We start from the raw sequence: 8,717 nt of genomic DNA on the forward strand, positions 1-8,717 counted from the left end.
GTATCTGTGACCAACTGATGCATATCTGTATTCCCAGTCATGTGAAACACATAGATTAGAGCAAAATGTATTTATTTCAATTGACTGATTTCCTTATATGAACTTTAACTCAGTAAAATCTTTGAAATTCTCACGTGTTGTGTTCATTTTTGTCCAGTGTATTTAGTTTGAGAACTTACAAAATAAAAACTTTGACAGACTTAGCAACAGGACACCAATGTGTTCTGTGGAGAGAGAAAAAAAGTGATTGTTCCAATATTTGCATAATTGTTGTGGAGGATGGCAGTGAGGGTTATCAAATCAGGTTCACCTCTTCTGTTCTCGAGCTCATGGTTGCCACTAGTTACACAAAATCAAAATTGGCTATATTGTCAAAGTTCATGAGAACAAAAATGTGCTTTTTGGTCTGAATATAAGGTTGGGATTAGGCATAAGGTTAGCAGTGTGGTTAAGGTTAGGGTTCAAATCAGATTTTAAGAAGATAAATAGTTGAACTGGGCTCGGTTTATGACTTTGTGGCTGTGATACCTAGTGACGACCCGAGCTCATTAATTATAGAATGTTCATATTTGAAGATGGCAGAAAGGCCCGTCTTTGGCAATGACAAAGAGTACAATGTTGGCTAAAGAGACTGGTATCTCAGTCGCTAGTTAGCATTGGCTCACAAAATGACCTCAAACTTCATTCATACTGGATACAGAGACTTAAAAAGGGTATCTACAAGTTAATCTGACTCTGGGGGTAGATAAAGGGCCTCATTGCCAAAATCCTGAAGAAGTCATCACTGTACACAAAGAACATTCACTGTCTTCTTGGTAAGCAACTCTAATGTAGATTTGGCTTTGTGTTGTAGGTTATTGTCCTGCTGAAAGGTGAATTCCTCTTCCAGTGCCTGCCTGTGCTTAGCTCCATCCCATTTATTTTCATCCTGAAAAACTCCCCAGTCTTTGCCGATGTCAAGGATACCCATACCATGATGCAGCCGCCACCATGCTTGAAAATAAGGATTGAGTGAAGTTAATCTGTGATGTGTTGGATTTGCCCAAAAAGTGTTATATTTTTGCAATATTACTTTAGTGCCTTGTTCCATACATATGCATGTTTTGGAATATTTGTATTCTGTATATTTTTATATACACTACTCAAAAAAATAAAGGGAACACTTAAACAACACAATGTAACCATAATTTGCAAATAAATTCATTAAAAATCCTACAATGTGATTTTCAGGATTTATTTTTCTCATTTTGTCTGTCATAGTTGATGTGTACCTATGATGAAAATTACAGGCCTCTCATCTTTTTAAGTGGGAGAACTTGCACAATTGGTGGCTGACTAAATACTTTTTTGCCCCACTGTATATACAGTGGGGAGAACAAGTATTTGATACACTGCCGATTTTGCAGGTTTTCCTACTTACAAAGCATGTAGAGGTGTGTAATTTTTATCATAGGTACACTTCAACTGTGAGAGACGGAATCTAAAACAAAAATCCAGAAAATCACATTGTATGATTTTTAAGTAATTAATTAGCATTTTATTGCATGACATAAGTATTTGATACATCAGAAAAGCAGAACTTAATATTTGGTACAGAAACCTTTGTTTGCAATTACAGAGATCAGACGTTTCCTGTAGTTCTTGACCAGGTTTGCACACACTGCAGCAGGGATTTTGGCCCACTCCTCCATACAGACCTTCTCCAGATCCTTCAGGTTTCGGGGCTGTCGCTGGGCAATACGGACTTTCAGCTCCCTCCAAAGATTTTCTATTGGGTTCAGGTCTGGAGACTGGCTAGGCCACTCCAGGACCTTGAGATGCTTCTTACGGAGCCACTCCTTAGTTGCCCTGGCTGTGTGTTTTGGGTCGTTGTCATTCTGGAAGACCCAGCCACGACCCATCTTCAATGCTCTTACTGAGGGAAGGAGGTTGTTGGCCAAGATCTCGCGATACATGGCCCCATCCATCCTCCCCTCAATACGGTGCAGTCGTCCTGTCCCCTTTGCAGAAAAGCATCCCCAAAGAATGATGTTTCCACCTCCATGCTTCACGGTTGGGATGGTGTTCTTGGGGTTGTACTCATCCTTCTTCTTCCTCCAAACACAGCGAGTGGAGTTTAGACCAAAAAGCTCTATTTTTGTCTCATCAGACCACATGACCTTCTCCCATTCCTCCTCTGGATCATCCAGATGGTCATTGGCAAACTTCAGACGGGCCTGGACATGCGCTGGCTTGAGCAGGGGGACCTTGCGTGCGCTGCAGGATTTTAATCCATGACGGCGTAGTGTGTTACTAATGGTTTTCTTTGAGACTGTGGTCCCAGCTCTCTTCAGGTCATTGACCAGGTCCTGCCGTGTAGTTCTGGGCTGATCCCTCACCTTCCTCATGATCATTGATGCCCCACGAGGTGAGATCTTGCATGGAGCCCCAGACCGAGGGTGATTGACCGTCATCTTGAACTTCTTCCATTTTCTAATAATTGCGCCAACAGTTGTTGCCTTCTCACCAAGCTGCTTGCCTATTGTCCTGTAGCCCATCCCAGCCTTGTGCAGGTCTACAATTTTATCCCTGATGCCCTTACACAGCTCTCTGGTCTTGGCCATTGTGGAGAGGTTGGAGTCTGTTTGATTGAGTGTGTGGACAGGTGTCTTTTATACAGGTAACGAGTTCAAACAGGTGCAGTTAATACAGGTAATGAGTGGAGAACAGGAGGGCGTCTTAAAGAAAAACTAACAGGTCTGTGAGAGCGGAAATCTTACTGGTTGGTAGGTGATCAAATACTTATGTCATGCAATAAAATACAAATTAATTACTTAAAAATCATACAATGTGATTTTCTGGATTTTTGTTTTAGATTCCGTCTCTCACAGTTGAAGTGTACCTATGATAAAAAATTACAGACCTCTAAATGCTTTGTAAGTAGGAAAACCTGCAAAATCGGCAGTGTATCAAATACTTGTTCTCCCCACTGTATATTCTTGAGTTTAATTCTGTAGATGGTAACTCTTTGAACAACTTCTTCCGTGTTGCCTCAAATTCCTAATGAGTTAATTGTTACATGATTAATATAATCTGGTAACAATTAAACATAGTAGGTAATGATTCGATAAATAACAGTCATCACATTAATGAAAGTCACGCCACGACATATTGGAGCCCCGTGCGAGGAATTTAAGATAACACCAAGCCTTACTGTTGAATTCAGACTATATGAATTGTGTAGCAAAGTAAGTTATACACCAATAGCGCTATAGGCAGGATTATTGTTGAGTGGCGTGTGTGTGGTTCCTTTTCATCCAGATACTAGTAGGGAGAGATTGGTGTTGTATATCTGACGAAAAGTCAGTGTGTAGGGTGACTCCTTGGGCCAAAATGAAGTACTATTTATGTCTCTCGCGTTTCAGAAGTGAGTAGACTCGGTCATTATTAATTTCTAGAGCGAGGACATATGGGCCGGCCGATTATAGAAATTTGAGTAGATATAGTCGTTTGAACGAAACTGACTTATCCCTCCATCTTTCACATTTCAGTAGCGTGAGTACATACAGCGGGTATTTGTTTTATGTTTCCGCGTGTTCTGGTAAAACATTGCTAGTAAAGGAAACGCAGAAAGGGTGAACGTGAGATGTCATTATTAAACCCGTTCCCATGTTAAAGGGGACCCTGTTGTACTTGGAAGTGAGATGCGTGTTGAAGGATCGCCAGTAATTTAAAAATATATGTTTCATGTGGCACACGCCTCCTCACCTCTGTTACACTGTATGATATCCAACCAATCTCAACTGATTGGATATTTTTGTCTCATTCGATTTAACAAGGAAGTTAAATTGCCAAACAGACCTTGTTCCAGGTTGATAATTTGGATAACCCCTAAATTAATTTCTTCCAACCAATGAGACATTTTAAACTTTCCCACATTAACCTAGATACATCGATGCTTTCAGGTTAATTAAAGTTTAATTCCCAAATAGCCTTTACAGGTATGATTAATCAATAACATTGTTTAGTCAATTAAAATTGCTTTTGCAAGTTCATTAATAGCCCAACTCCCATATTACTGATCCAGTATTGAAGATTCATTGACGTCTATAAACTGATTCAAATTATTTTTGCAGCTTCCAACGACTCAAAACCCAAAATTTACATAAATTGAAATAACTGATAATCATAATAATGAGCAAGCTATCAGATGGGTTGCCACCCATTCCCCCGCTAATAAGTGAATCCTCACCCATGGAAAGATTGATCGCTGACCTCAGCAGCGATGCAAATCCTATGCCGAAGGGCTGAGAGTGTTATATCACAATGCCATAAGCGAAAAAACTGCAGCAATTGCGACCGACGCCCTCCACACTAGGCCAGCCGGCACAGGCCTTGTAAATGTTCTCTCCAGTTTAGCCCTGAACTATGCCCACCAGCAGAGATGGACAATGGTCCAATACCTCAATGACCAGCAGAAGCACGAGCAGGCAACTGTTGAGATGAAGGGACAGGTGGAGAGAACAGGAAGTTAATGATAAAAGCCGACAAAGACAAGATACGGCTAGCCGAGGACCTGCATTTGAGGACAGAACAATTTAACAAGTCCGTCTTCTATAGGAACAACTCAATTTAGCGAAAAATAAATACGACAAAGTTCACGCAAAATGAGATGAATCTGACGAGCTAGCTAAAAACAAGGGCGAGCAACCTGAAGCCCTGCAAGCAATTTTGAGTGACATCACTCAAAGCAATAATGTTCTATTCCAAAAGCTGCAGACCAAAGACGATCAGTTAATGAACACAATGACCAAGTTGGATGACAAAACAGCAGAACTCATTGAAGTCGCTGATCAAATGAACGATGAGAGAACCCAGGTGAGAAAGTTGGAAAAAGTGACCTCTAAGCAGGCGAAGGACGTCTCATCACTGAATCTCTTGCTCCGCACTCGAGACCTCTGCCTGCAAGCCATGAGAGATAAGTATAAGGCCGAACGGAGCAAGTACAACACTCATGTGTCTAATATAAATACCCTAGGCTCCCAAGTGGACTCTGTGATACTGCAGAATACCACCCTTATGTACCATTTGGAGGAACTCCAGAACAGTCACGCACTATTGTGGGACTACCCATCCAAGCAACCTAGCTTGCAAACGGAGCTCAAGGAACAAAGGAATGTAGACAACACGAGGTTTTAGACTTCACCTCTCTTAGAGGTCCCTCAGTCTTTCCCTTTTTGCCATTCGGCCCATAGTAACATGGTGCCTCCTCGCCAATAAAGCCAAAGCTTGGCTTTTCCTCTTGGCCTTTCGGCCCAAAATTCCCCACAAGAGGGAGCAGACGCTCCCCGCGCACACCTGGCGCAGAATGCCTTGACAAAATAGTTTAAAACTTCCGCACCTTTGTCCCCGTGCCAAACTGCACTGAGACATTCTTAGCAGACGTAGAGGATACCTTGGATGGCTACCCCAACACTATGAATACTGACAGGCTTTACCTGTTGAATCGAACGTCCAACAGATATGTGACAAGGTTCATCCGTCTACAACAGGAACACATGCAAAATGACTACGCTAAACTTCCCAATAGAATTCAGTGGTTCTGCGACTCGCAAACACGACAGCTCGCTGGCTAACAACGTCAAATAAGCTTGGGAATGAACACCTACAAGCTTTCGAAAGTGAGCCGGGCTAAGAGCCCGGACATCTTGGTTTTCAAGCTTAGGAGGGAGCTATCACTCCAGTTGGAGTGTGCGACATCAGGGACAGGAGCAGCAAAAGATGACGCACAAGGTGGGTGGCTACTACGTAACCACCACACCGATAACCACCACAGTCACGGTAGCTATAAAGAACATCCCCATCAAAACAGGTCCCGCAGAGATCGATCCGGCCGCTACATTCCTGGACCTAACCCTCACAAAGGGTCAGGGCACAAGGGTAACAAGCATAAGAAGAGCAACAAAGGGTTCAATGACGATAAAAACGTCAACCGAAACTCTCGAGAAGCTCTGATAAGAGTTGTACTGCAGCGGAAGAAATTTGAGAAAGAGGAGAAAGGATAAGACACCATGACTAGGCGTACAATTGCCAGAGAACGAGTCCACCGAAATTAACTCTTTGCGAGGACGTCAACGTTCACATTACCCCCGCCCTCACTCAAATCCCTGTCCAGGGCATGCTCGATCTAGACACAAGACCATGTGTTTTGTCTACAGACTCTGATACAGATGTGGAGACGCACAAGGTAAGCAGCGTTGTAACAGCTGATTACTCTCCCATTCCGATAGAGGACCCACTGGGTCACGAAATGGAAGAACATTTTTCAAGACAGATAACCCAACACTCTCCACTTTGTTGGGGATATGACGAGAAAAAACAACTCGAACCATACCTCAACGTACCTCAACGTGGTCTTAAAGGACTGTTTGACCTGTGATGCACTGATAGATTCAGGTTAGACTATTTCCCTCAAATCTCAATTTGCTGGATGAACTCAAAAGGGCAGTGGATCCAGCAAAACGATGGTTAGGACCCAACACCAAACTTCAAGGTTTCACTCAGGCTACCTCACCTCTAACCAAGCGTCTCCTAAAACTGAACTTCAAAAGCGTGTCACTTATCCACCCTGTGCACGTGACTAGCATTGACACCGAGCATATGCTGATTGGGATAGATTTAATTGACCGTATGGTACCACTGATGGATTGGAAAACCAACCAAGTCTGGTCACAAATAACTATGCCAACTCCATTGACTCCACCGCCTTCATCAAAGGCTACCTGCAGTACATTATGCAACGACGTGGGTTTGGCGTCATCAACTGATGTACCCCCGGTGAAATTGGTCATGAGTCTGCCATTTGTGGCAAATGACAGGGTGACAAGTTCAACTCAGAAATGAACCAAACATGAGGTTTACCTGTGTGGCTTGGGTGAATCACCAACAGACACATACCGCCCTCCACTGATAGATGGCTAAACGGCACTATGGTTGAGGACGCCATACTAGCAACCTGGTCCGAAAAATCTGCAATCGGTTTGGAAATGTTCAATGACATTTAGAAAGCGGCTAACTGCCACCCCCTTGTTCCGAAATTTTTCAGACTCCCACTGGGAATGACTCACCAGATGACACTGACTGCTTTAGGGGTGTCTGCGCTATCACTTCGCATTGGAACCAAGGAAGTATCTCACTACCTACTAGTTGTCACAAACCAAAGTATAGAAATAGTCTATAGATAAGCGGCCTTTTTGGCAAGATTGGGTGTTAAACTCGATACCATACACCAAGATCTTTGGTGTTTGGCGCAGCCATCCCAACACGCCTTTTCTTTCGACCCTGTGCGGATGGCATCCGAGCAGACTATTCCTGAAGCTTGCAAAGTGATAACTCAGTGCGCCGTAGTGATACCGGCAAGAACCACAAAGGTTTCTGTAAGACTGAACCTGGCGCCCGGCTACCAGATGGAAAGCACCACTGCGTTCTTCCAACCGTCTCCGCGACTATTCGACTTGTGGCTAACTATCAATGGTAACCCACTGTTGGAGCTGAACGCTAGATCCACTTACCTTTTGGTGCAGAATCTGACTCAATCAGATATTTAATGCAACCGCTGTGTCAGATTTCAAAAAAACTTTACGGAAAAAGCAAACCATGCAATAATCTGAGTACGGCGCTCAGAGACCAACACAACCCAAGAAGATATCCGCCATGTTGGAGTCAACATAAGTCAGAAATAGCATTATAAATATTCACTAACCTTTGATGATCTTCGTCAGAATGCACTCCTAGGAATCCCAGTTCCACAATAAATGTTTGATTTGTTCCATAAAGACCATCATTTATGTCCAAATTCCTCCTTGTTGTTCGCGCGTTCAGTACACAATCTAGACTCACGACGCGCGGACAGGTCCAGGCAAAAGTTCAAACGAAAAGTCATATTACACTCCGTAGAAACATGTCAAACTAAGTATAGAATCAATCTTTAGGATGTTTTTAACATAAATCTTCAATAATGTTCCAACCGGAGAATTCCTTTGTCTTCAGAAAAGCAAATGGAACAGAGCTCGCTCTCACGTGAACGAGCGTCACGAGCTCAAAGCATTCTGCCAGACCTCTGACTCATTCCCCTCTCACTCGGCCCCACTTCACACTAGAAGCATCAAACAAGGTTCTATAGACTGTTGAAATCTAGTGGAAGCCTTAGGAAGTGCAACATGACCCATATCCCACTGTATCTTCAATAGGGAATGAGTTCAAAAACGACCAACCTCAGATTTCCCACTTCCTGGTTTTCTCAGGTTTTTGCCTGACATATGAGTTCTGTTATACGCACAGACATCATTCAAACAGTTTTAGAAACTTCAGAGTGTTTTCTATCCAAATATACTAATAATATGCATATATTAGCAACTGGAACTGAGTAGCAGGCAGTTTACTCTGGGCACACTTTCCATCCAAACGTGAAAATGCTGCCCCCTATCCATAACAAGTTAATACTTGGGTGACAGGTGAGGTGAGTAGAATGGACCCACTGAAGAACATCAGTGCAAACTGAATCTGGAACAAACAGAGCATTTCTAGGATCGTTACCGTGGTCAGGCTGGTTCTTCTGAGCCAGGCGAAATGCGGGACTCGATCTCCCAGAAGACGGTGGCAACGATGCAGGTGGATGGCACAATGGCTTCTGGCTCGGACCAGTGTTGACGGCGGTGAACTGGCGGGAGAGGGCTTCA

This window comes from Salvelinus alpinus, chromosome 30, assembly GCF_045679555.1.
Source record: "Salvelinus alpinus chromosome 30, SLU_Salpinus.1, whole genome shotgun sequence".
In the NCBI taxonomy this organism is placed as follows: domain Eukaryota; kingdom Metazoa; phylum Chordata; class Actinopteri; order Salmoniformes; family Salmonidae; genus Salvelinus; species Salvelinus alpinus.